The 27255-nt window shown below is 41.1% G+C and overlaps 2 protein-coding genes across 7 annotated transcripts in view; one reads left to right on the top strand and one right to left on the bottom strand.

Annotated features, from left to right (window-relative positions):
• The window catches only part of LOC146401220 (uncharacterized), a 159387-nt gene that overhangs the window by 23107 nt on the left and 109025 nt on the right, over positions 1-27255 (top strand). The gene's annotated exons all lie outside the window — the stretch shown is intronic.
• Positions 3858-27255, bottom strand: part of CDKAL1 (CDK5 regulatory subunit associated protein 1 like 1) — a 951913-nt gene continuing 928515 nt past the window's right edge. For 2 of the 4 annotated variants that reach the window (XR_014809711.1, XR_014809707.1), the window contains exon 19: positions 18360-21054. The gene's annotated coding sequence lies outside the window, so the exon portion shown is untranslated. Of the gene's footprint in view, positions 4048-18359; positions 21055-27255 lie in introns of those variants that run through there. The other 2 variants (XR_014809698.1, XR_014809714.1) reach the window with 2 other exon arrangements.

Genomic DNA, 27255 nt, shown 5'->3' with positions numbered 1-27255 from the left:
GCTCACTCATACATTTTCTATAGGTACACATGCTCCACACTTCTTCTTCCCTCTTGTATGGGAGAGAAAGGATTCCTAAGATGGTATTCTTTCTCTTGCTCCTGAAAAGGCTGACCGAGTGCTGACAGCCTCCGTTTGCTTTCCTTAGGGCAGTGCTGAATGATCATGTTTTTATGCTTTCTCCCAGTTTCATAGAGTTGGGGCAGCTTTCTGTACATTCTCACTAGCTGACTTGTGCCCTCAGGGGCACAAATGGTGTCAGCCATGTGGAGATGCTGGTGGTGGTGTGTGTGGGTGAACTGTACAGAGCATTGGGGCTGTCTGTGGGCCTGTTGGTGGGATCTATAGATAAGGCATCCCCAGTAACTTGTAGCTGAACTTCCTGATGGACTGGTATTGCTGTTAGTAGGATCCATATCCTTTTCTGTCCTCGAAGAGCTCTGGCTGCTCTTTTTCCAAACCCAACTGTGGGGACCCCTCAGTTGAGCAGCACATCTCAGTCTTCCGAATGGAGCAAGAAGGAGGTGGGGCTCTCTGGCTGCATCATATACAGTTGGAGAAGCTGGCACTCACATGCTCTCACTGGCATAGAAGGTCTCTCTTAGCACTTGCTCCTTGGAAATACACTTGGAACTCTGCTGGAAAAATGCTACCCTTCTCTTTTCTCTATAATATTGATATACCTGTCACATTCAGGCAGGGCCTATGATTAATCTTAATGTGCAGGTGTTCCTAACTGAGGCCTGAGGTTTGAATTTGCTTCATTCTATGCCGTCTGTTTTAATTTTGATTAATTGCCATCAGGAATAATAACTCCTCAGGGAAGATCATTAGGAAGCTACAAAATCGATTATGTTTAGCCACAGACTATGTAAAACTAGTCACCACCGCTGAAATGATCATAGATACCCTTTATGTTGCAGGCACATGGAATTCTAAGGTAATTCCAACTGGATTTCAGAAACAAATTAAAAAGGAATTGGAAATGATTTTTCATGAATAACTTAGCTTTCAAATTTGCCCTTTCTTTTCCCCCAGTAGATTTTCTTAATTCTGCCATGAAAATCAGTAACCACAGCAGGTAGTCATGGTTGGTAGGAATAAATATGCTTTAGGTATATGTGAGGGAACATCCTCAGTACATTTTGCAGTAATTAATTGGAAGACTCATGCGCCCCCAGTAAATAAGAAAGGAACCAAGATTACTTGCTGTCCTCTACCTGAGACCACTGCCTTAGTTGAAATACTTTGTGGCTAATGCACTAGCCTCCTAACTTCCTTAACTTCTAGTGTAGTTTCTTCTTGGTCCACTCCTACTTGACTCTTTGCTCTTTTTTATTTTTATTTTATTTTATTTTATTTTATTTTATTTTATTTTATTTTATTTTTGCTTTTTAGGGCTGCAGCCGAGGCATGTGGAAGTTCCCAGGCTAGGGGTCGAATCGGAACTATAGCTGCTGGCCTACACCACAGCCACAGCAATGTAGGATCCTTAACCCACTGAGAGAGGACAGGGATTGAACCCACAACCTCATGGTTTCTAGTTGGATTCATTTCTGCTGTGCCACAGTGGGAACTCCCTCTTTGCTCTTTTTTAAATAGAGCACACTAGCTCCTCCTTTTGCACATGGCTCTCACTATCCCTGGAACACCCTTCTTCCTCTTTTTCATCTGGCTACCTCTCTTCATACTTAGGACTTTTCTATGTTTTCTGCCTCACTCCCCTTAAGTGGCTCTTCTGTGTGTCCCATTGCACCATGGACCCTTTTTACACAACTGATATCATATTTATTGTCAGTAAATATCCTCCTCTTCTGATAAAGGAAAATTTGTCTTGTGTCTCTGCAGCCCTGGCTCAGTGGATCCTAGCTCTTTTTGCTTCACACACTTCTTTGAGAATCTGATGAAAAGTGTAAACTTCCTCTCTGGACAGAGTAGTTTAAATTTTGCAAATAATTTCAAGGAGTTCTGGGACACTCTAAGTCCGTCTGTGGACCCTAGGATTTCATGGACCCCTGGCTAAGAATCCCTACTCTAGCTCCTGAATACATCAAAATAGTTACCATTTAACAGGTGCTTATCACTATTCTGAGCACTTCACATGAGCTGCTCCATTTATTCCTTACAACGCTATAAGGTCAATACTGTGATCATCCCCAGTTTAGCGATGAGGAAACCGAAGAACAGCATGAAAGTCATTTGGCTGAGGCTGTTCCTGAGTCTGCTGTGTTAACTCCAACACTAAATCACCTCTCCGCCTCACTCTGGTCCTGTTCATAAACATTACTGCATCCATGTCTCTTGAATGAACTATAGAATGAAGGAAAGTAATGCCACTATGGACCAGGAACTATGAATAAGGTTAAAATCATGCAGAAAAGAAAGAGGCTTAGCATTCGAATGGTTTGTAAAGACTATGAGGATTTTCAGTGGAGTCAATAGCATAGGGGATAAGCTACATCCATTCCGTGCGCTTTAAGGAGAAGGGGTAGAAAGGCAAAGAACTTAATACATGCCCAACACTGAGTTCGTACTTCCTAAAGAGAGTACATCACACAACAGCACTGTAAGACCTGGGAAGAGAGGTGAATTTCGACTCCTGTATTGACTCTGAGGGAGGACTGAATGGGAAAATACAAAGTTCCTGTTCTTTAAAGCAAGCATTAAGAAAGCACAGTTAGTAACAGCCTCCCGGTTGGCTCTCTGTGACATTAAGGAATGGAAGTTTTACTCTAGAATGATAGAAGGGCTGAGGGTTAAGGAGGGAGGGGTGGGGTCAGTTTTTTTCTTTTAATAAAGATAAACCTTTCAAGTCTTTTATGATAGGAAAGAATTTTGCAATTACAGGTACATGTGAATAGGACCTTCACTCAAGTATGCCCATACACACTTCTGCTCTGGTTTCAAAAAGGCAGGAAAGGAAGGTGGGAAAGGGAAAAGAAGAAGGGAGACCAATATGTGATTATCACATGCCAGTATTTCCATTAACTGATTCCAAATAGACACTGTCAGCTGATCTATCCCTTGTTCCTTCGATGGCTGATGGTTCAGTGGTCAAATGTCAGGCACTTGGTTGGGATAAGGCCCCAAAGGAGAAGCAGCAGCAGGGAGACTTTTCATGCTCTAGGAAACTTGCAGTCTTCTTCAGAATCTTATGAGAATACTACATTAGCAGTTATAATCATTCTCCACCGACAATTTAACCACACTTGAGAAAAGGCACTTGGTATCGTTCATTCCCTACGGTTACTAAGGCTGATCTTGCTGTATTCTGTATGTCTGAGTCAGGAGATCTGTCTGCAGGTATGCTTTAAATGACTTCTAGCCTATGTGTAGAGCTGGCTCAGGTCTGGACAGGGCCAGTGTATACCCATGAGGCTCTTGAGGATATGCACCTATGTGCCAGGTAGGGTGGGGCATTCCACGTCAATCCCAGAGATCAAGGATGGGTAACATTGGTTGTTGTTCAAGTTTGTGTCCTCACTGTTTGTGGACATCTTCAGTAGTCAAAGAGCTTACAACTCCATCTCTCAAATTGTGGATGTGGGGAATACTTTTCCTATCAGTCATTTTTATTGGCTTTGCACTTATTCGTATCACTGACTCTTGGTATCTCCGTTTCTCAGTGTCAATGTATTTGGGTTAAGGAGGATGATATAAAGAACAAAGACCAGACTTTTGGAACTAAATTTGGGGACATTTTCATTTTTTATAATATAAAAAATATTGTCTTTAAATGTTTTTAGCAAGCTATTTAAAGATATTTGGTTGGAAATGTGTTAACATTTTTCTAATACTAGCTTGAATACTCTTTATAACTCAGCTGTCTTAAACTACCAGCAATATGGAACTCTTACTTTGAAATACAGTCATTTTCTCCAACAAATCATCAGAAGAGGGCTAAATCAAGCCAGCTTTCCAGTGAGTTATAATAATGGAGACTCTAATTATCCAGTCTGCATCTCAAGTTGAGTTGTAATTCATTAAAATTCTTTTTTGCCCCTTTTCAGTTGGATGCATTTCAGCATTCTAAATTCTGATCTCTTCCTGTTTCAAAAAAAAAACATGTAGACAGTTAATAGAGTATATTTGTATCTCATTTGTTTGTTAATTTGATTTTGTAATGATCTCTTTGTCCCTTCATTTCTATAACCCATGGCTATGCCTATATTACCAGTCAAAATGCAAATTTTCTTAGAGGCTGCCCTGATGGTCCCTAGCAAAAGAATCTTGATCTTGCAAAATGATTTGCATTGGATGAAGGAGTCCCACTGCTTGTATGAATTTGCACCTGGATGCAAATCCAGGGGGACTGGGCTCAGTGATGGGCTCAGGGAGGAGGAATCAAAGTATTTGGGGTGAAGGAAGGTGTCACAGTGTGGAAGGAATGCAGCCCCATGCTGCTGAACAGAATTGGGAGGGAAGCCTTTGATTTTTGCCCTTTTGGAAGGTCTGCAAAGGTGTGTGGCAAGGTTAACTGCATGTTGTCAGGGCTGTTGAGTTTATGTCCGTATCCTGCCCTTTGGCTTTCAAAGAGCTTTCTGGGCAGCCCAACTAGGAGAGGTTATCAGGTCCCCTGCCTGCCTGGTGGGGATCACTATTTAACTTGGATAAACTCTGCATGGGAATGTGTATCTTTCCTCACCACGGATCATATCATTTTTGTAGCTAGGCACCCAGGGAAGTCTGGAAGTATTCCTCCTAGGGCTGTGTAGCCTTGGAGCTGCCCATGTGAAGTTTATCTCTGCTTGTTCTAAGGCTTGCTATCTGGAGAGGATAATCCAGGCAATAGTTTGGCTTAGGTGTGAGGCTGATCTTTTCATGTCTTCTCCCCCAGTGGAAACATCAGGGCTTTAGATTACAAACCAAATGTAATTCCATCAGGAAGAGTAGACGCTCATGAGAAAATATGAACAGTCAAGGATTACTAGAAAATGGGATACAAGGTGTTTTTCACCACCCCTTTTAGGGAAGAAAAGACTAGAATTTATTTTGGAGTTCTGCTTTGTGTTTTTTTTTTTTTTTTTTTTTTTTTTTTTTTTTTTGTTGTTATTATTGTTGCTATTTCTTGGGCCGCTCCCGTGGCATATGGAGGTTCCCAGGCTAGGGGTTGAATCGGAGCTGTAGCCACCGGCCTACGCCAGAGCCACAGCAACGCGGGATCCGAGCCGCGTCTGCAACCTACACCACAGCTCACGGCAACGCCAGATCGTTAACCCACTGAGCAAGGGCAGGGATCGAACCCGCAACCTCATGGTTCCTAGTCGGATTCGTTAACCACTGCACCACGACGGGAACTCCTGCTTTGTGTTTTAAGAGGTGAGTCAGAGAAGTTTTTAGAAAACATTGCTTGCCCCGAATCAAAAGGGGAAAATGAGACTAGAAATAACTTAATATATACCCAACTACTTGAGTGTTATTTTACAGATCTGAATAAAGAGAGGGAACATGATCTTAGATTATATATAATAGTTCAACATTTGTTAATAATCGCATATAAATATTAAATCTGATTGTGCATCATGTAGTCTGAATTTTATTTAGTGTAGTTTTACTAAATGAGGACTTTTAAAGCAGAGTTTGCTGTTGCTAATGCACAATTAAGGGTTATGCACTGTAAGAAGATAAAAATATTTGAGCTGATTAGGAATTTTATCTAATTACACTTGTCCATTAAAAAATACAGTATTGGCTAAATGGCAAAATCATAACACCTAAATTTATTGCTGGAATTTCAAATGCCATCTTCCCAGCTTTCTCTTCTTTTATCTTATGGAACATGGTGTACCAAAGATCTTATCCTGCAGGTTTTTGCAAGATGACTTTACCAGCGCTCCCTCTAAATTCCTTCTGCAAGAGTCATTCCTTTTTTCAAAGAGTGACTCTATTTATAATTAGGGCCTTGAACCCCTGGGGACCCTTGGAGTTGCTTTAAGGAGTCCTGGAATCTATATTTATACCAGGTACTGTCAAGGACAGAATAAATAATGCATTGAAATATATGCAGTACTACTTTTCATGTATAAGTTGGTATTTTAATCGTTAATAAATACAAAATATGCTGCTTACATGGTAGCTTTTGGTATTCTCAGTCAACAGGGACTAAAACAAAACTATTATTAGGTAAAAAACATGGGCTCTCATACTTGAAAAGTTTGGAAACTACTAGAAATAAAGGAGTGGAAAGTGCTACTTAATGGGGCAAATTTCCATTTGAAGTGTAGTTTCTTGTGTATCTCTGAATTGCATGTGGTCCAAGAGTTATTCACATCTAAAAATGAATCATGCTTATATAACCTATTGGTAACAAAAGTATAGAGTATTAGGATTTGTGGGAGGAAAAAAGGAGCACATTCAAATGATCGGCTAATATAGTCTTTTTTTTTTTTTTTTTTTTTTTTTTTTTGTAAATGCTCTCAGATTACCACATTGTGGCTCAGCCGATGACAGCTGGCTATAGAGGTCTATAAATTCATTTTGATTGAGCTTCTAGCCAGCCAGCAAACACAATTAAGGAGAGGACACCATGAAGTGCACCCACCTCTGCCCCCTTTGCCAAACCGAGCCCCACTTTTCCCCCACCTCAGGACTGATACTGGGTCAGAAAAACTGGAGTGAGAGCAGAGGCCGGCCAGAGGCAGATGTACCAGAAAGCACCAAGGCCAAGTTGCAAAGAGAAGGTCCTTCTTGTTGAAGCATAGAATGGTGAAACTAGCAGACGGAACACTCAGTCAATGTTGAGTTCACTCGTACCCTCTGATAGAACCAAAACCTAGGGTCTAACATTGGGATATGAAGGACCAAGTGAGGAGGAGGTGAGTCTAACCACAGCACCAAAATTGTCAACAACCTGGAAAGCATCTGCTTCCACTCTGAGTAGACAAATAAATCCATTCATTTTATACACGCCACAGGAGTTTTTATTGTTTATAAATAATTACAGCTCCCTTTCATGTTTCCACACTCTGGGTCTGAAGAGAGAAGGGAATTGGGCCTTAACCTTCATGTGCAACTAAGAAACAGTTTATGGCTGGCCAGGTGCAAATGCCATATCTAATCTCTCCCTGGTCTGTCGTGCGGCAGCTGCAGCAGTTGGAGGGAGTGAGGGAGTTATTAAATATCAAGGAAATGTTTGTGCCAGTATTGTCCCACATCAGGGTGGCAAGAGAATTCTACAGATCATTTTCCATTTAGAAAGAGTGACGGTCATCACTGGGGAAATCCGTTTTTACTGGGCTCCCCACCATGGGACTGAAGACAAGGCGACCAAGTCCAAATGGAAATGTGAGACCCTTTATCAGTCTGTTTCCTTTTTTGGCACCGGGGTCCCTACAGTTGCAAAAGCCTGTAAGTGTATTTTTCTTCTTGCCACTGGTTCTCTGTGATGGGGGACAGGACACTCAGGTCTCAGAGTCCAAGTATATTCACTTGGAAAACTAACACTTTCTTTAATTTCTTAATACCCAAGGATATTTAGAAGGTTAGTAATAGGATCCTGGGTACAATAAAATGAGATCTTGAGGAGAGAGAATATAAGACAAAAGGAAGTTTTGTACAAGTTATTCAAACGGGGTGGTGCGGTACAGTGAACGTTGGCTGAGAATCTGGGAATAAGCACAGGTTCTAGGGCTTGCTGGAACTCTGAGTTGAGACAAGGAACTCTGAGTTGAGACAAGGAGCTCTGGCTTCCTTATCTGTACCGTAAAAAATTGATCTTTGCAAGACTCAAAGCTTTCAGTTTTACAGATCTCTACTGAATGTATACCACCCCTCCAGGAAAGGGCTAGGCACTGTGTCAAATATAAGGGAAATAAGATGCAATCCATATCCTTTCTTTTTTTTTTTTGTCTTTTGTCTTTTTGCCTTTTTGTTGTTGTTGTTGCTATTTCTTGGGCCGCTCTCGCGGCATATGGAGGTTCCCAGGCTAGGGGTTGAATCGGAGCTGTAGCCACCAGCCTACGCCAGAGCCACAGCAACGCGGGATCCGAGCCGCGTCTGCAACCTACACCACAGCTCACACAGCAACACTGGATCGTTAACCCACTGAGCAAGGGCAGGGACCGAACCCGCAACCTCATGGTTCCTAGTCGGATTCGTTAACCACTGCGCCACGACGGGAACTCCCATATCCTTTCTTAATGGAGATAAGGCTGGCACAGGTGAAGCAATTACCTATTTACATGACATTTTTTACAAAGTAAGATATTAACATGAGAACAATCTCTCTCTCTTGTTATTATCATTATAACCTCTGTTTTATTTTTGGGGAAATAGAGAATTAATTATAAGTATTTTGACAAAAGCCTTAGAGCTATTTGTGTGTGTGTGTGTGTGTGTGTGTGTGTGTGTGTGTGTGTGTGTGTGTAAAATATACTCAGGGATAAAATATACGTTATATATATATATATAATGTATATAAAATTATCATGTTGTGTACCTTAAACTTACATAGTGTTTTATGTCAATTATATCTCAATAAATCTGGGGAAAAAAACAAGCTGAAGTTTTATCTTTAGCTCTGTTCCATTTTAAGTATCTTTCTCACCCCCCAGATATCTAGACAAGACTATAGGTGGCATCTGTAGCCTATGGAAATTGCATTTGCCAAATGTTAGAACCCTGATGACAGAGGTTTAACCAAAGAGAGGTTGTTTTTGTCACAAGACAAAGACTCTGGTGATGCCTAGTGAAGGGCATGCACAGCTGCTACACAGTGGCATCATGCCCCAGGCTACTTCTCTGTTCTCTCCATGTTTCTTAGAATCTGGTGTTCATCCTCATGAATCTGGCCTCTTTAATAAGCTTACCTAGAAGCCTACCCAGTGACTTTGCTTTTACCTCATTGGCTAGAACTGTATCACATGACCACTCTTAGCTGCAAGGGATGCTGGGACATAGAGTACAGGTGACCCTTGAACAATCAAAACTCTTGGTGTAACTTTATAGCCTCCATATCTGTGTTTCCACATCCATGGATTCAACCAACCACAAACTACATAGCACTGTAGTATTATTCTTGAAAAAAATTTGCATGCAAGTGGACTCCCACACTTCACACCCATGTTTTTCAGGGGTCAGTTATACTTTAATTGAGCTCATTGTTACAATTTAACCAAAGCAATCACTGGTTAGTAAAGAAGAAGGTGAAAAGTGAGTATTGGGTATGTAATAGCAGTGGATGTCACAGAATTCTCCTAAGATTCACAGATCACACAGTCCAGGGAAGACAATAAGTACACTGAATGGTGGAGTCAGAACACAGAAGGATCTTAGGAGAATAGAAAAATAAATGAATCTAACATGAAGAATTCAGCAGAGTTAAAGTCTTATCCCTGAGTCTAGAAGAATCAACTGTACAGAGAATGGGGAAAACATTTCTTAATAGCACCATATAAAAATCTCTATTAATTTAAATTTACCATAAGAACAGTAAGAACATGAGTTCCCATCATGACTCAATGGAAACCAATCTCATTAGCATCCATGAGAGCACAGGTTTGATCCCTGGCCTTGCCCAGTAGCTTAAGGATCCAGCATTCCTGTGAGCTGTGTTGTAGGTTACAGACGTGGCTTGGATTAGGCATTGCTATGGCTGTGGCACAGGCCAGAGACTACAGCTCCAATACAACCCCTAGCCCAGGAACCTCCATATGCCATGGGTACGGCCCTAAAAAGACAAAAGATGAAAAAAAAATAGTAGGAACAATCAAAACAATATTTTATATTTCTTGAATGTTTGCTATTATTTAATTCTCATAGTAATCCTCTGAGGTAAATTTATTATCACTATAATTCCTATTTTATTTTTGAGAAAATAGGGAATTATAAGTAATTTCACTAAAGTCCTATAGCTAGTAAGTGGCTAAACCAGGATTTGAACCTAAATCCGGGGCCCTTATTAATTACCTCTACATTACACTGTTTCCCAAGGAAAGTGATCTACTGTCTAAAAAAGTAAATTCAATCATGGATTCCATTAATAGTATCACAAAATCTACATCTTGCAGGGTAACAGTCTGTCTTTTCTGATCAGAACATGTTTGTAGTGCTGCTCCTAGTTCTGGAAACCACATTGAGACAGACAGGAACCAGTAATTCCTTCAAACACCTGCCCCACCTGTGCTTCAGTTTCAGAGGATAAGAAGGATGGTGAATGCCACCTTGCTCTTGGCCCCATCTTGCATCTTTCTGGAACTCCATCACTTGACCCTCTGTCTTCCCTATCTCCAACTTTATCACTTTTTCTGTATTATTTTTTTTCTCAACAAATAAGTTTCTTTGGAAAGGTTCTATCCTAAATAAATAACACCCTCAACCTCATATTTGGAAATATGTACCTTTTTAACTACTCCTTCTAGGGAGTCCCTGTTAACTATACTTCTTAAAAAAATATGTAACACCTGCCATCTCCACCTCTTTGCCTTCTGCTCACACCTTCCTCAATCTCAAACCTTGTTGAATATTGCCAGCCATTGCCAGTGTAGTTGGCCACCATCTTTATAAGTCAAAGAAGTTGACAACTGGATGTTTTTGGATGCTTGTAATGTTAAGGGCTGCTTACTTATCTGATTTGCATCCAGAAATTCATACATCTGTTACAAAGTCTAGTTTTCACAAATGTGTGTTCCTACTAAATCAATATGTCTTTTAATTCACGCTGAAACTGTAGACCTGGACTCTGCATGATATTATTGGCTCAATTGGGTTTTTTTATTATTATTATTTTCAGTATGTGAAAGTTTCCAGTCCAGGGATCAAATCAGAGCCACAGCAGTGACAACACTGGATCCTTAACCACTAGGCCACCAGGGAACTCCTCATTTTCTCACTGTATTATTCTTTCTTTTCTTTTTCTCTTTTTTGGTCACCCCGCAGCATATGGAGTTCCTGGGCCAGAAATCAGATCTGAGCCACAGTTGTGACTACTCCACAGCTGTGGCAATGCAGGATCCTTTAACCTATGGTGCTTGGCCAGGAACGATCCTGCGTGCTGGAGCTGCAGACATGCCACCAATCCCATTGCACCACAGTAGGAACTCCTCATTATGTTATTCTTAACCTAAGAAGACTGACCACTTCAGCTCTTTTATACTTAGGAAATAATTTTGATGGCTGTAACACTGTTTAACTGATTATGGAAACAGTAGTACATTGAGTGATAAATGAACACTGGCTGGTTCCATTTTGAATTATCATTGGAATAAGCATTAGTGACATGAAGGATCAGAGAACAGAAAATTGATTCTGCTTCTACCCAGGGATTGTCATTGCCCAGCGCCATGTTCTCTGAGGATGGGAGAGAAATGAGTCCATTTAGCAAAATGCTTTGTAAGTAGATAATTTTACAAAGGCATGGAACTCCTTGTTTCAATTGCAGGTATAAAACATATTTCTAAAGTTCACCACCTGGAATATATCAGGAATACTGGTGATGTTCAAAAGTTCTAATTCTTGCCAATTAAACAGTTTTTCCCCCTAGGGCCGCACCCTCAGCATATGGAAGTTCCTAGGCTAGTGGTTAAATTGGAGCTGTCACTGCCGGCCACAGCCAAAGCCACAGCAATGTCAGATCCTTGACCCACTGAGCAAGGCCAGGGATCAAACCCATGTCCTCATGGATACTAGTCGGTTTAACTTCTGCTGTGCTACAACAGGACCTCTGCCAATTTTAGCTCTTAGTGTCTATATGCAGTGGATTGTAGCTAGCAGTAGTATCCTTCAAGGAAAAACCCTGAAATGTCCTAAAGGTAGAAGTGAAACAGTAATTAACTTAATCTCCTGTTAAGATAACAAAGAATAAGAGTTCTACAAGATTTAGCTTTTTGCAGCTTTTTGTTCTTGACCATTTGCAAAGCATGATTAGAACAAGAAATTGCCAAAGGCAGGATGGAATAGGAAGCAGGCAGGGTCTAGGAGCAGTGAGGGGTGGAGAAGGAGCAGTGGTATATGGTAAGATCGTGTTCGATTACTATAATTTACTCAAAAATTTTAAGAATATGATTATAATTATTGCCTGTATTTTAAGACAGCACTTCCAGGTTTTTAAAGCACATTCACAAGCATTATGCGTTTGTGTGAATTACTCACAAAATGTAGGCATTCTCAGCTTAAAATTAATAAGCCTGAGATGGAGAAGGTGAGTAATTTGCCCAGTATCTTTTATCTCCTAGCTCAGTGATCCCTCTTCCATACCATATGCATGCACTCATTTACTTTTATCTCTGGTGTCTTTTAGCTTCCATTCTTGACATGAGAAAGGAGACAGAGAGAGAAATACAGTCAGACTTGTTATTAGAATGAAATGGAATAAGTTAGTGATACTGGGGGAGCATTTTGCAAGCACATCTAGATGCTAGCAAGATCCCTACCTTAATAAACAAATAAGAAATTTGCACTGCTATATATATTTTTCCAAAATAGACTGCATTCACCATCAACTTTTAAAAGCAAATAACCTTTACATAGCGTAAGGGAGAAAAATCAAGTTTCGCATTGAGTTTCTAACCTATGCTTAGAGGCTACTCTTTAGTATATTTTAGCAAACAAGATTATTCAAAAGAGTTATGGCTCAGCATTAAATAGAACTAAGGGAAAAAGAATAACTTTCAAATGTTCCACAGGTACAAGAAACAGTTTAGAGGAATCTTCTATTAGACATGTTTTCATGGAAGGATCAAATAACATGCAATTATTTTGTCATTACCTTTTAGCCCCTTGCTGCAATTATTCCTTTGGTTGTATGTTCTTTACAAATTAGTGCCCCCATAGATCTAAAAAAATATTACCCATAATGTGATTATCCCAAGAGTTACATGCTTTCTCTAAGGGTAATTGCAATTTAATCTGCTAGGTTTGAATTCATATCATGACTTCATGGTAATCGTGTACTTACAGAGTGACTTTGCATGGCTGTTGAGGACTCAAAATATTCTGCCCTGGCTAAAGCATAGGGGAGCCCTTAGCAACAGGTGCAAATCCAAAATGGTGAGTGTAGTGTGCTCATACATGCTCCTGGCTATACAAGGCTTGCAGTAAGTATTATTGAGTGGATGTGTGTGGCAGTGGGCACCTGTGAACATACATCTGCAGGCTCCTCATTTCTCCCAAAGGCTGACCGATTCTCTCAGTCAAGGGTTGCTCCCACTTAAAAAGCTACACACATTTCTTAGGTTTATTAGACAGTCAAAGGAAGAGCAATGTAAATGTCTCATCTTCCTTTAAAATCAAGAACCACAAACGTAAAAACATGTTTCATTAAATACAAAAAGTACAAGCACACAGTTTGAGAGGGAGAGCAAGAAAGATACAGGAGGTAATCTAAGACCTTGAAGCATCCGAGAACTAGAGTTTAACCAGAAAGAGGAAGGCTGTCCTGAAAGTAGAGGCATTCTAAAATGATATGGCTTCTGGAGGTGGCAGGGGAATCCATTGCTTGGGCCCAAACTGTGATGTGCTGAGGGCAGCTCCAGCTATCTAGCAAGAACCAATTGTTAAATATTCAGGAATCATTGAAACAGGTTGTTACTGTTGAAACCTTGAAATCAACTATGGTGGGAGTATTTACACCATGAAAATTGACAAACAGTACAAGCCTTTAAAATCCCCACCCCCACGCAAGCCAATTTACCAGCATGCTACTGTGTTCAAATATCATTTAAGGAACACAATAATGAAAAGCCCAGTTTTCTACTAATTTGTGTGGGATGGGGGGGTCTCCCTATTCACCAACTCTTAGACTTTCACACTTCCCCTGGGTGACTCCAAGTCTGGGTTCCATTTTTTTTTCCCCTTCTTTCTCTAGGCTCTTCCAACCCACTCAAGAGACTATCACAACTGAACATTAATTTGGAAGAAGCCTGTATTTGAATATAAATAGATTTGAATTTGAACCCAGATCAGGCAACCTGGCTTTGAATCCACAAGCCTGTATTTACCAGATGTATGGTTTGAATAACACTCATGTCTTTAAGCTTTGGGTTGTAAAAGGAACATAATAGGATTAAAATTTCCTTATAGTGCTGCTCTGGGTGATAAATGAATTATTATTATATGTAAAACATAGAATTCTGGCCATAGAAACCCCTGTGTGTGTCTGATTATTTTTCTTGTGATAGGGAGATGATCATGTGCCATGTGCACGGGCCATACTGTAGACTAAGTGGGAATTGCTTTTATTCTTTTTGTGGTTCTTTTATTATACAGGATTGGTATTTGGGTTAAAACACCTTTTTTTTTTTTTTTTTTTTTTTTTCGGGGCCTGGTAGGCTGATGTCTCTTGGGTCACAGCCTGATATTTGGCGAGTTCCTATTGTCATATCGGATGGCATTTTCTGGGGGTGGACCCTCAGCGCTAAAAATGAGCAAGTCCAAAGTAGGTGGTTAGGAGACCCACCACCCACGGAAGGAGGAGGGGGTGCAAGGAGAGTCTGAGGACTCATCCTTCCTTTAATTGATAGAACTTAACGACTTGTAACATGCAGTCGATGAGAACTGCACCAATTTGTTTTATATTCCCTTGGGATTTTTTTTGAGCCTAGGGCACCATCGTGATAACGCAGTTCTCTTTTTGCTCTTTTGTGGTTGGGCTGGGATGGGTAGAAGTAAGCATTGTTCTGCCCTCACCTCTTCTCAGCTGCTACCCTCTCCCTAGAATGGTGGTCCTGTGTTCAGTAACACTCTGATTGCAGAGAGTCCCAAGGATGGGACAGACCTGTGACATCCCAAGGTCATGCCAATGCCAGCAGAAAAGGGGGAGGGGAGATGTCTCCTTGGCTTGAAACCCTCTGGATAGAGCTGACTCGGTGTTCCAATTCCTTGGCATCCGTGGACTAGTCTGCCCCAGCCCCTAGGCAAAGTGTCTTCCCCTGAAACTCAATCTTATGAAGAGAGGAATTCTTAATCCTGAAAAATACAGTATGTCCCAGCAGGTTTGTAAATTGGCTGTTAGACTCTCTGAGTCCAAACACACTCACAAGGCTACGTGGCTGGAGAAGCAAGAGGTCTGATTGCACATCCTGTGTATGTTGATCCCTACTACAGTGTCTGGTTTTAATTCAGCTTCTCTAAAATCTCTCAGTCATGCTGAAAATATGTCCATCAATAATTTCTCCATTGAATTGTGATACTTTCTTAGATTCTACAGTTCATGCAAAAATAACACCTGCCCTTCAAATCTCTATTACCCACAGGGTAATCCTCCATTTTCAAGAATCCTAAGTTGCTTGTATATGACTTTTTTGGTTGTGTTTTTTTGCCTATAATCTCTTAAAAATATCCTCATTTATTTCAGAGCAAATAATGTCAATCTGCCATGATGACCAGTTGAATAAGAGAAAGGAGGAGGAGGAGGAGGAAGAAGGGGAAAATAATCATGACTGACAGCCACTGGAAGCTTAACCAGTGTGCGAATCCACACTAAGTGGTTTGGATGCACCACTTCACGAATATACATAACGCACAGTATTATTAGCCCTGTTTTATAGAAGAGGAGTTGAGACCCATAGGGGAGTGAGCTTGTTCAAGGTCACATAGATAATCAGTGGTCAAGAGGGTCTATTCAGAGACGGCCCCACTAACCTGAGTGCTTCATACTTAACCATTGTGCTTTATCTTCTTAAGCATTTGGGATTCTGGGTTTGAAACAAAGAAACATATGATTACAAGTTGGCATAATTAAAGGTATTACGACTTGTACACCAACTCTTCAGAAAAGACAACAACCCTACATTTTTAGCATTTGTCCATTCACACAATGTAAATATTCCCAGTATGGTTGATTTCAGGTACCCAGCTTTTAGCATCCTTGCGTACCAAAGGCCATAGGTTTAGGAGACTTGGGTCCTGGACTCTATTCCCTTTTTACTCACATGCTATTGAGTAATAGGACTCAACGTTTTTGAACTTCCATGCCTTCCCTCATCAGTAAAATAAAAAATGGGAGAATAGGGGAATCAATTCCCTTCCTTTTTTTTTTTTTTTTTTTTTTTTTTTTTTTGCTTTTTAGGGCCACACCCACTGCATATGGAAATTCCCAGGCTAGGGGTCAAACTAGAGCCGCAGCCATCAGACTACACCACCAACGCCAGATCCAAGCCATGTCTGTGACCTATACCACAGCTCATGGCAATGCCGGATCCTTAACCAAAATCGAGGCCAGGGATCAAACCCACATCTTCATGGATACTAGCCAGGTTTGTTACTGCTGAGCCACAACAGGAACTCCTTCCCACCTTTTTTTTTTTTCCCCCCTCAGGAACAGTCTCTATAATGTGACTTGACAGTTTGGAAAGTATAATTTTTTTTTTTTTTAATGTGAAAATGGGGAATCTGCTAGGCACTAAAAAGGTCACTTTTGAGAAGAAACATTCTGTTTCAAGCTTAATGAAATTTAATAAATATAGTCATCTGTTTCCTTCCTTACCCCTCTATCTTGTCTAGGCTCTTCGTGAACACTTTCTTATTGGGTAATCGTTGGAAGAGAGACAATCAAAATGATTTTGCAATTTCACCTTGGAAGTATTTTGATTTTCTTAGGCAAAGGTTCTTCAGCTAACATATTTAAGACAATTAGTTTTCGTTGTAATCCTACTTATTATATTGTATATGCATATAAAAGCACTGTGGAGAAGTGATTCATAAACTTCATAAGACTATCAGAGAGTGCATAGCAAAAAGAAAAAAAAAAAGACATGCACATATCTAAATGGAGATTTCCAGAAGGGCTCAGGAACAGAATTTTCCCCTCATCTGCGCTAGGAGAGGGCAGATTTCTTACATAGGCACAAAGAGCCACCACTCATTGGCCTCAGTCTCCAAAATGAAAAGGAAAATAAAATATGTGCCTTACTTTTCTGAATAAATATCTAAATTTAACTAAAATTTAATAGCCATTAGCTACTAATGGGATTTTGATTGACTTTCATAAAGCATGTCATTCATTTTTCCATATATCTCCCCCCCCCCCTTTTTTGACTCTTTGCCTTTTCTAGGGCCACACCCACGGCATCTGGAGGTTCCCAGGCTAGGTGTCTAATCAGAGCTGTAGCTGCCGGCCTACGCCAGAGCCACAGCAATGCAGGATCCGAGCCGTGTCTGCAACCTACACCACAGCTCACGGCAACACCGGATCCTTAACCCATTGAGCAAGGCCAGGGATCGAACCTGCAACCTCATGGTTCCTAGTCACATTCCTTAGCCACTGAGCCACAATGGGAACTCCTATCCCCCCCTTTTAAAAGTCTTTGCTCCCTGGACTTGGAGTTCATTTTATAGTTGCAAGTGAATAGTCTTTTAGTCAATGTGAAACATGTTATTTCAGGACAGTCTACAACAAAGGGAAAGCTTGACATTCTTGTTTTAGAAACTCGGATATTGCCGAGCTGTCTTCTCTAACAGGAAGACATCCATTGGCCTTCCCTCATCTTTTCAGAAGCGCTGAAGACATACCACTTGCCAGGCAGCGTGAAGGCACTGGGGCCGTCAAGATAAATGTCCCCTGCCCTCGAAGAACTCTGTCCACCGAGGAGGATGCTAGGTGAGCAGAGAGCCCCAACACAGGGTGCTGGAGGAGAAGAAGAAACGCATTTCTGTGAGAGGGTATGACTGTTATAGGTGGCCAAACTGTCCCCAGTTACAGAGAACGTACAGGTACATAGGTCTCCTCGATTAAAAATGTTTCTTTTTTATTGATTTGTACAGCATTGTAACAGTAAAGATAGACATGTTTAAGGACTCACTTTTATTTCTCAATTCTCATGGTCAACTAAAATATATATTATGCATTTCAATTTCCAACCACAAATTCACATGTGCCTAAAGGAATACATTGCATTATCTAATCCGTAGTTCTCCATCTTGGATACACAGTCGAATATTACCTGGTGATGGGGCTGCTGGGAGTTTGTTTAAAATACCAGTGCTTGGTTGGACTTCCCGTGTGGCTCACAACAAAATACCAGTGCTTGGGCCACTTTTCCTTGGGGGTGGGGGGGAGGCCCTGAGAGAAATGGTGAGGAAAAACGGGATGCCCTTGAGGAGGGGGAGAGATGCTGCCAGGGTCTTTTCTGTCCATGACCCACACAAACATTCAGGGCACATGCTGGCTTTAGCGGCTTCCAGGCCAAGCCTTACCTGCTCCACTGGGAGGTCAGCCTCATGGGCACAGACCTGTCATATGATGTAGGAGACATGGACTTGCCTCCTTGCCCCCCAGAAATGATTTCCTACCTAGAGCGTTAGTGCTTGAAATCCCCCTATTTGATAGCCATGTCTTTTCTGGAAGCCTTATTTTCTTCAAAAATCTAAGTAGCTCTAAGAAATTACACTGAAAATTATTGGTTACTTGTACCATTTGTGGCTGATTTCTTATTTCTTGTTTGTTTGCTTTTTTTTTTTTTTTTTCTTTTTGGTTGTGCCCGTGGAATGTGGAAGTTCCTGGGCCAGGGATCAAACCCGAGCCACAGTAGCAGCCCAAGCCACTGCAGTGACAACACTGGATCCTTAACCTACTAAGACACAAGAGAACTCCCTTGGGGCTCATTTCCTGATAGCAGGTTTTGAAAGAAGGAGGCAAGGTGAATTTATGAGATTTGAATTCTTTTTTTTTTTTTTTTTTTTTTTTTTTGGCTTTTTATGGCTGAAGCTGCACCTGAGGCATATGGTTGAATCAGAGCTGCAGCTGCCAGCCTACACCACAGCCAGCCACAGCAATGCAGGATCCAAACTGTGTCTGTGACCTATACCGCAGCTCATGGCAATGCTGGATCCTCAACCCACTGCACTGGGCCAGGGATCAAACCTCATGGATACAAGTAGGGTTTGTAACCCGCTGAGCCACAACAGGAACTCTAAGATTTGAATTCTTGATGCAGAGCTGGAGAAGGTACAGGAAGAGAAGGCCTCTGTTTAGTTCTCTCCAGGTAGGCTCCTCAGCCTGGGCCTGCAGCTCACTCCCGCCAGCCCACCACTTCAAAGTAGAACCAGTCCTTATTTAAACGGCACTCAAGACTCTGAGTGGCTCCCTCGTTACACAGAAGATTCTCTTCCATCCAGTTTTGCTCTCTCTGTTTTCTATCCAAAAGCTTCCTCTTTCGAGTGGGATTCATGTCAGAATCAAATGAGAAGCAAATAGAAAAATAAAATTCATAAGGCGCGCATGGGGGGAAAAATCGCTGACTCTTTACAAAACAACTGGCACAGGTCAACGTGGTGATCCTCTGTGTGCTCTATCCAGGCGACCGACTATCTATCCAGGTAGATGTCCTTCTGGCTCAGAACCACAAGCACCTGTCCCCTGAGAGGCTCGTCATGATGGTTCTGTAGATCACTTAGCACATTCTGAGTGCTCTGTGACTGTCGGGGATATGAGATTACCTTCAGGGGATGTCATGCCAGAGGAAGGTGCCAGGCAAATACTAGTATTGTTATTCTTTTAGCACAAATTTATAATTGACTTTCTGTTAAACATTGCAGCAAGTTAAATTAATTCAGTATGATTGCAGTCATTAAACAAATCCCTGGTAATGACTGCTTTCTTATTTTAGCATTCCTCACATCGCTGGGGTAATACCATATAAGGCTATTGCTCCATTGTCAGATTAATTGGGATGCGCAACCTGCCTTTTGCAATAGAGCCTGCACACAGCTTTATAGCAGCCGGACCATGATTTAAGGCTACTGCTGGACTAATTTACCTTTGAGATTTTCCCTATTGCTCTTGCCATTCCGTTAGGTACAATTGACTAGTTCATTACAGCGTACAAGTGGCTCAAGGCAATTTTTACCTGCTTAAAAAAAAAAAAAGCAGTGTGCTTTTAAAACCAAAACGCAGGGAGGAACTCTCCCACCATTCTTCTTTTGATGCTGAAATGCTGAAACTAACTCAAACAATAGGAACAGTGAGTAGGTATTCCCTTGATTTCACATTGGAACGGTCACCCCCCCACCCCCACCCCCACCCCAGAATCACCTACCATTTTAGCAAGCAGGATAGAAATAGTTAAGTCCTGAAGCCTGCGAGTTAAAAACTCTGCCTGAGAGACACACGATGTGAAACGTTCCTGCCAGGTGTGGGGGTAGCACTGCCAGGTGGGGACGGTGAATGGCGGGCCTCCTGAAGCTCGGCTTCACGGTCAAGGTCGTCTGACTGGTGCCACTTTAGAAACTGGCCCGCTTCTGTAGAGGACATTGAACGATCACCCCCTGCGAGTCAGCTGACTGCTGCATCATCGCCACTGCCCCAGCCCAGGCTCCTGCCGTTTCCTCATCACAACGCACACCACTAAGCAAAAAGCGACAAGAGTTTGAAAGTGTTCTTTTCCTGCTGCTACTTGACATGTCTTACGTGAGGAGTATTTACCTTTGTTTAGCCAGGAGCAGAGAAGCAATCTGAAGGTACAGGATGGCTTCACACTTGGCAGCGTGAATTTCCAGCAGAGCAGGTACTGCTCGGAGCCCGGTGGCCAGGCTGCCCCTGGTGCGGCGCGGCTGGGTCCCCGGCACTTGTGGGAATAGTTTGCGGGCTTCTCATACTGCGCCGCTCTATCTGCAGGAATAAAGGCTAGGACAAAGGAGATGCTGCTTGCCACGGTTTGTCTGGCTGGGGCCTGGGCGGGCAACCTCCGCTGAACTGATGCTGTGTGACTCGCCTAGCTTCCAGTTCAGGCTGGTCGCGGGGCCAGGCACAGATCCCCATTCCTCAGTTAGAACATGGTTTCAAAGGAGAAACCAGACTCACTGACCTAAATCCTTCCCAGTCCTCTCTGGATGCAGGGACAGCTGTCGACTAGCAGTGACACAACCAGCCATCAAGTGGAGAATCGTTGCGACTGCAGTCTGGGTGCAGGTGGAGCCTGGGAGAATGGCAGTTTAATTGCGGTCCTCTGATGGCTTCTTCTTATTTTCCTAAATACTCGTGCTCGCTAAGTATACGGTTGCCTGGATTAGTCTGCCTTCCATGCAGTCTTCATCTGCGCTGGTTGGAAATCAGAGAGCCAGGCAAGCCTGTTTACTGCTGGCTCTTTCCGGCGTGATGTTATGCAACTAGGATGGGTCACACTGACAACAAAGAAGGAAGCAGAAAGCATCACTTTATCTTCTCTTGTGATGTTAGCGGAACATAACTGGTCTTCGCAATGATGCCCTCCTCTGTGGTGTGTGTGTGTGAGAGAGAGAGTGTGTGTGTGTTTAATTTATCTAATCGAAGAGCCTAACAGATATCATGGGTGTGTGTGTGTATGTGTGTGTGTGTTTTAATGATTTGGAAAAAAAGGCAGCCAGCCTGTGGAGACAGCAATTTGAGACAGCCGCACATTTAGGTTATGGCAATTTGAAATACTTTGGTTCGTGAAGCCGAGCCCTAAGGGACGAGCTGGGTAACCGAGAAAGAGATTGTAGATAAAGAAATAAAAATGACAAGCGTAATGGAGGCTCAGCAGAGGGACTGTCAGAGCATCAGTTCATGGATGGCAATTTCGCCAGGCTGAGATTGAATAATTCATAGATTGAAATTACCCTGCTTTCACCTTTCCATTTAAACCGGCATGATCTGAATCTCTAATAAATTTTCAAGATAAAGTAAAATGCCAATTTGAATCTGAAGAGCTTTTAAAACCAGATGCTGCGTCCCTGAATCTTTTAGTATCTTTCGCAATTATCCTATGAGAACTGCTCTTCATCACGAAGCACCATTACCAGGGAAAATTACTGTGATTACAATAGCAACAATAGAATACCATCAAATGATTTCTAATTTACCTAATTTACTAAGACTGTGTGGTTTGAATGCCCATTGTGTGTCACCGTGCCTGGCACCCATGGATCTCTGTGCCACTGGAACAAAAGTGAGGCAGTATGTGCACTACCTTAACTCCTGAAGCAAAGAACATTCTTCTGGGTTACAATGTCTTCTTCATTGGGCTTGTGTGTGTGTGTGTGTGTGTGTGTGTGTGTGTGTGTGTGTGCATGCGTGCGTGCATGTGTTTCCAGTGCCTATACACCAAACGCCTGTTCCCGGAAATGGTGAGCCTGTTGTGGATTTGGGCTTGATTCTTGGGTATAAGAGAATATAGACTTGTTAATGTATACACCCTTTTAATTTTAATGTATACAAGCACGTGTTTGCCAGAAGGGAGGGGAGTTTAAAAATGTAGCCAAGAAGTGTTCATCTTTGTTTCTTCTTTGAAACCCCTGTCTGATTTCAGGTTAGAGAGCCTTTCATGGAATTATAATCCTGGTTCAATGCCTTAAAAAACCTCTCAGGTTGAAAAGATGTTTAAGAGACAGCCGGTAATAACTCTGTGCCGCCTTTATTAAGAGCGTGTGTGTTTGAGTGAGTAAATGAAGCAGTGGGACTAGACTTTGCATCTTAGCTTTGTGTTCATGTCTGCTGCCTCTCTAAGTAGAAGTCTCACCCCAACAAATGCTGGGTCACTGTGCCACCCCGAGAGAGTGGCACGGTTCTTAAAACCTCCGTGGAGAACAGACTGTCATCGTTTCATAGGCACAGTGACTGGTGGAATTTTATTCTCAGGAGCAGACAGCATGTGGGTTCCTGCCAATCGAGGGATTCAAGTTTGATTACCTAGGTAGAGTTTCTGAGAGATGACCGTCTCTGGGGAGAAAGGTAGGGTTGAAACCTACCTGCCTATTATTGTGAGTTTTTGCTGAAGACCCTGAGTTCTGATAGACTTCCTAGCCCATGATCCCAGCTTTCCCCCTTCCCGCACCCCCTGGAAATACCGTTGTCAGAAGGAGGTAAGTTGTACTTCTCATCCTTTGTATAGTGAATGATGTTCTTCGTTGTCTGGTTTCAGTGGGTGTTTGCCTTTTATGGTGTACTTTCTTTCCACGTGTTGTTATTCTCACTACCCTGGGCATAACTAACAACTTTTTTTCCCTGTGGTTTTTCTAAAGACAAATGAAAACATGGTATTTTTAAAAAGTGTTTTAAATACAGTTTTTGCTCCCTTTATCTGAATACATTCAAATTTTTAAGGCTTTTCAAAGGACAGAGGAAAACAGTTTTACATAGTAAGTAATTTTATTTAAAAATAGCAAGCAGTTCACTAGAGATCAATTGTGTTACCATATTGTTTTGTGAGATAGCTCACATTTTTAATACTGCACCTATTATTCTTAGCTTTCAAGAAAGAAGCTTGGCTGTTAGTGACCAAGGGCTTTTCACAAACTCACACTGCTTAGGTGCCAAAGTGTTTTCTTTTGTATTAAAAAACAAAATCAACCCATTATAGTCTTGACATTCTGCATGAGGTTTTTAATTCCTGGCATTTAAAGTTTCTTCAATAGTCAACACTGGAGCCAGGTAACTAATCACTGAGCAAACTGGTTTATGTGTCTGATATTTCTAATATAAGATATCCTAAAATTCTCTAAGAATAACTGGAAATCAAGGAACTTCTGCATGCCATGGATGTGGCCAAAAAAATAATATTTAGAAAACAGATTTTTCTTACTTTTTTGGGAATCAGAAACTAGTTGTATTCACTTGATAACATAGCAAATATGAAGCTAATGATTTTATAACTTAAGTATTTGTACTTTATATTCTTGGAAAATGAGGGTTTATTTCTTTATGATGCAGATGCCTCCAATACTATCATGATATTGAAATTCCCTTGTTTTTCCATAAAAAAAGATTCATCATCTAGGGCCCCAGTATTTCTCTAAAATTAAATTTTCTATTCAAACTCTATTTAAGGCATTGAATATAATGGATTGTAGCATTTTAAAATAGGTTCTTTAGAGAGTTTTTTAGTCATTATTGACAACTTTTTCACTCTGAGTATGTCTTATAATGCCCTAGAGAAGCATCACATAGTTGAAAAAGACTACCAGGATAACTTTACAATTGCAAGTAATTTGAAAAATTGAAGAATCAACTGTGGAAATATACTAGCAGGGCTTAATAAGGATAAATCTCAGATAATCATGGCTTAACACTATTCTGTGAGTTTTTTTGTTTGTTTGTTGGGTTTTTTTTTTTGGTCTTTTTTTTTTTTTTTTTTTTTTTTGGTGAGCATGAGAAAGATAGGTAAAGTTATCCCTCCCTCCTAACTCCTAACCCCCAATCACTGCAGAGCATCAGCTGCAATTAGAAAGAGGGATTTAACATGTAAACAGTCAGGATTCCCCCGGTGGCTCACCAGGTTAAAGACCAGCATTGTCACTGCTGTGGCACAGGTTCAGTCCCTAGCCTGGGAACTTCCACATGCCACAGAGTGGCCAAAAAGAAAAAAAAAAAAAGTAAACCCCCAGAACCCTGCTCACAGAATCCACAAGAATGCCTCATGCTTTAGGACAGAATGTGCACATTTTATGACTTAATAATTGCAGTCTCTTGCACAATACAAATACTCTGGTGGACAGGTGCATATCATATACAGTTAAATAGAATATTCCTAGTTGATATGGGATTTCTCTGGTTAATATATGTGGTGAGGAGAATGGCAGAGTATAATTTCCCCTAAGTTTTAGGGATATAGTAATGAAGCATGCTTTTATCAATAGTTGTGCTATCTTAGGCTGCCGAAGAGAAGAAGGCTGGTGAGACCAACAGCTAAAGATGAAAGAAAGCACTCACTTTAAAAAAAAAAAAAGCATGATCGAAAAGATTTAAAATCTTGTGTCTGTGTACTGCCTTTTTAAAAAAAATGTTATTGACATGTAGTTGACTTACAGTGTTGTTTCAGGTGTACAGCAAAGTGAATCTGTTATACATACAGATATATCCATTCTTTCTCAGATTATTTTCCCAGATAGGTTATTACAGAATATCGAGTAAATTTCCCTATGCTCTACAGTAGGTCCTTGTGAGTTAGCTATTTTATATATAATAGTGTGTATATGTTAATTCTAACTTCCAAATTTATCCCCCACCACGTTTCCCCTTTGGGAACCCTAAGTTTGATTTTGAAATCTCTGAGTCTGTTTGTATTTTGTAAATGAGTTTTTTCGTATCATTTTTATTAGATTCCACATATGTGAGAATATGATTGAAAAGATTGAAAATCTTGTTTCTGTGTACTGTTTTTTTAAGAACCTCTTGTCTCATAAGAGACTCTTACCAACTTTTTGTTATGAAAAATTTCAAACATACGGAGAAGCTGAAAAGTTGTGAACACTCAGATACTAACCCCCAAGACTCTATAACATTTTCCTGTCCTGGCTTCATCACATGTATATCCAGCTATCTACCCCTCTTTCATCCATCAAGCCTCTTACTTTTTGGTGCATTTCAAAGTTGCAGACATCAGCATACTTTATCCCTAAGGAGATGCCTGCTGAAGTGTTTAACTGGAATTGGACATTTGTTTATAGTGCTTTTCTTTACGTAAAATTTATATATGGCGAGGTTAGAGTTTTGAAAACAATGCACTGTTATTTCTCACGTGGCATTAATTATTTCTTTAACGTGGTGAGTGGCCGCCTGCAAACCCTCATGATCCTGTGTTTTAACTCAAAAGGTACAAGGCTCACATTTGTGATGAAGGGAGAGAGGCCCTTCCCAGTCTCAAACCCCATCGCCCAGGTGAACCTTCACCCCGTGAGCCCAGGGTCCCCTGTTAACTCAGCGTCAGTATTGGGATGGAGGAGGTTTCAGGGCATCACAATTAATTCCCAAGGTCTATCCCCATTCTTGGACCAGCTTTTCTTTCTTTTTCCTGCAGGCCCTTGAAAAGTCTCTTCAACAATCACCAGCTGTTCGACCTGGGGGTCTTCTCTGCTTCTTCCCTTTCTTCCCCTACTTTTGCTGGTTGGCTTTTTCCTTCTGATTCCTGAATTTTTTTTTTTTTCTCAGAGCAAAGGAATAGATTTCTTCATGTTTTTCAAGTCTTTCTTTTGCATGCGGTATCAGGGAAATGATTATGGGAAGCCAAAGTGGAGAGTTAAAGAATCACAAGAATGCTGAATTAGTTTCTCTTGGTCATTTATGTTTTTATAACATAAATGAGTTAAGGCTTGCCCTCTCAAAACCTCTTCATGAACCCATCTCTTGAATCCAGTCTTGTGGATGAGATTTACCTAGTCCTATCTTAATAGAGCTCTAGATCAAGCCACTCTGATATTTGTATTTGTGTAGCACCTAAAAATTAGGAAATTCTCGCTGCTTCCCAAATTGGCTAAGTTTCATAGACTCAGCTTCTGGTCACTAGCTCGGTCCAGAAGACTACAAGGCCTGCCTTTTAAATTATACTTGGCTCTGACCCCCACAGGATGAGGAAATTCTCAAATCTCTGGTGCATGTACACAGGGCAGTCACTTTCTAGGTGGCTTCCCTGTCGGGCCATCTTTCTTCATTCAGTTCATTGTGCCTAAAGCTTTCAGTAGAGGGAGTTCCCACTGTGGTTTAGCAGTAACGAACCTGACTAGTATCCATGAGGATGCGGGTTGGCTTAGTGGGTTAAGGATCCAGCGTTGCCTTGACATGGCCGGGATCCCATGTTGCTGTGGCTGTGGCTGTGGCGTAGGCCAGCAGCTGCAGCTCTGATTCGACCCCTAGCTTGCAAACTTCCATATGCCACAGGTACAGCCCTAAAAAGCTAAAAAAAAAATCAAAAAACATTCATTAGGTATTTATTAGGTAAAAGATCTCATCAGATTACTATGGCTGGGTCTGTCCTTGGCTGGATCGCCACCAACTTGCCTGATTTTATAAAGTACTAATTGTTGATTACAGAATGGTTAAAATTTAGGCTCTGTAATTAGACAAACCTGGATTGTAATCTGTATTGCCCCTTAGGAGGCAACATTACTCTAAGCCAAGTTATTGAACTATTTTAAGCTTCACTTTTTCAAAGGTTACTGTATTAAATTCCATTTATATATAGATTATATAATGTATACATATATTTTACATTTAAATAATATATCAGAATTAAATATTTATAATTATAAATATATTTATATATGTACGTATTATGTAATATCTAATAAAATATATATTTTTTATCTAATATTTAAGATAAATCATGTATTTAGCACAATGCTTGGAATCCACTTGGTACTCAGTATGTATCAGTGTCCTTATCACCATCGCACCATCATCATCACAGCAGCCAAAGGAGCCATCATCCTAGAACTCAACTGGCCCTCCATCAATCAAGGCTATCCAATAGATCCTAGCCAACCACCCTCTCTTCTTATGACCAAATTTGTCTATCGTTATGGACCTCCCATTACATTTCTTCCTTTTTAGGCCTAAAAAATTTCCCCCCAGTTTTCAGTTTGGTGTGGAGC

This window comes from Sus scrofa, chromosome 7 (assembly GCF_054392235.1).
Source record: "Sus scrofa isolate SSC_HxYL_T2T_F1_AM1 chromosome 7, Sscrofa_HxYL_maternal_Yorkshire_Landrace_v2.0, whole genome shotgun sequence".
NCBI lineage: Eukaryota > Metazoa > Chordata > Mammalia > Artiodactyla > Suidae > Sus > Sus scrofa.
The sequence above is the reverse complement of the archived record's forward strand: the minus strand, read 5'-3'. Positions and strand labels throughout refer to the sequence as shown.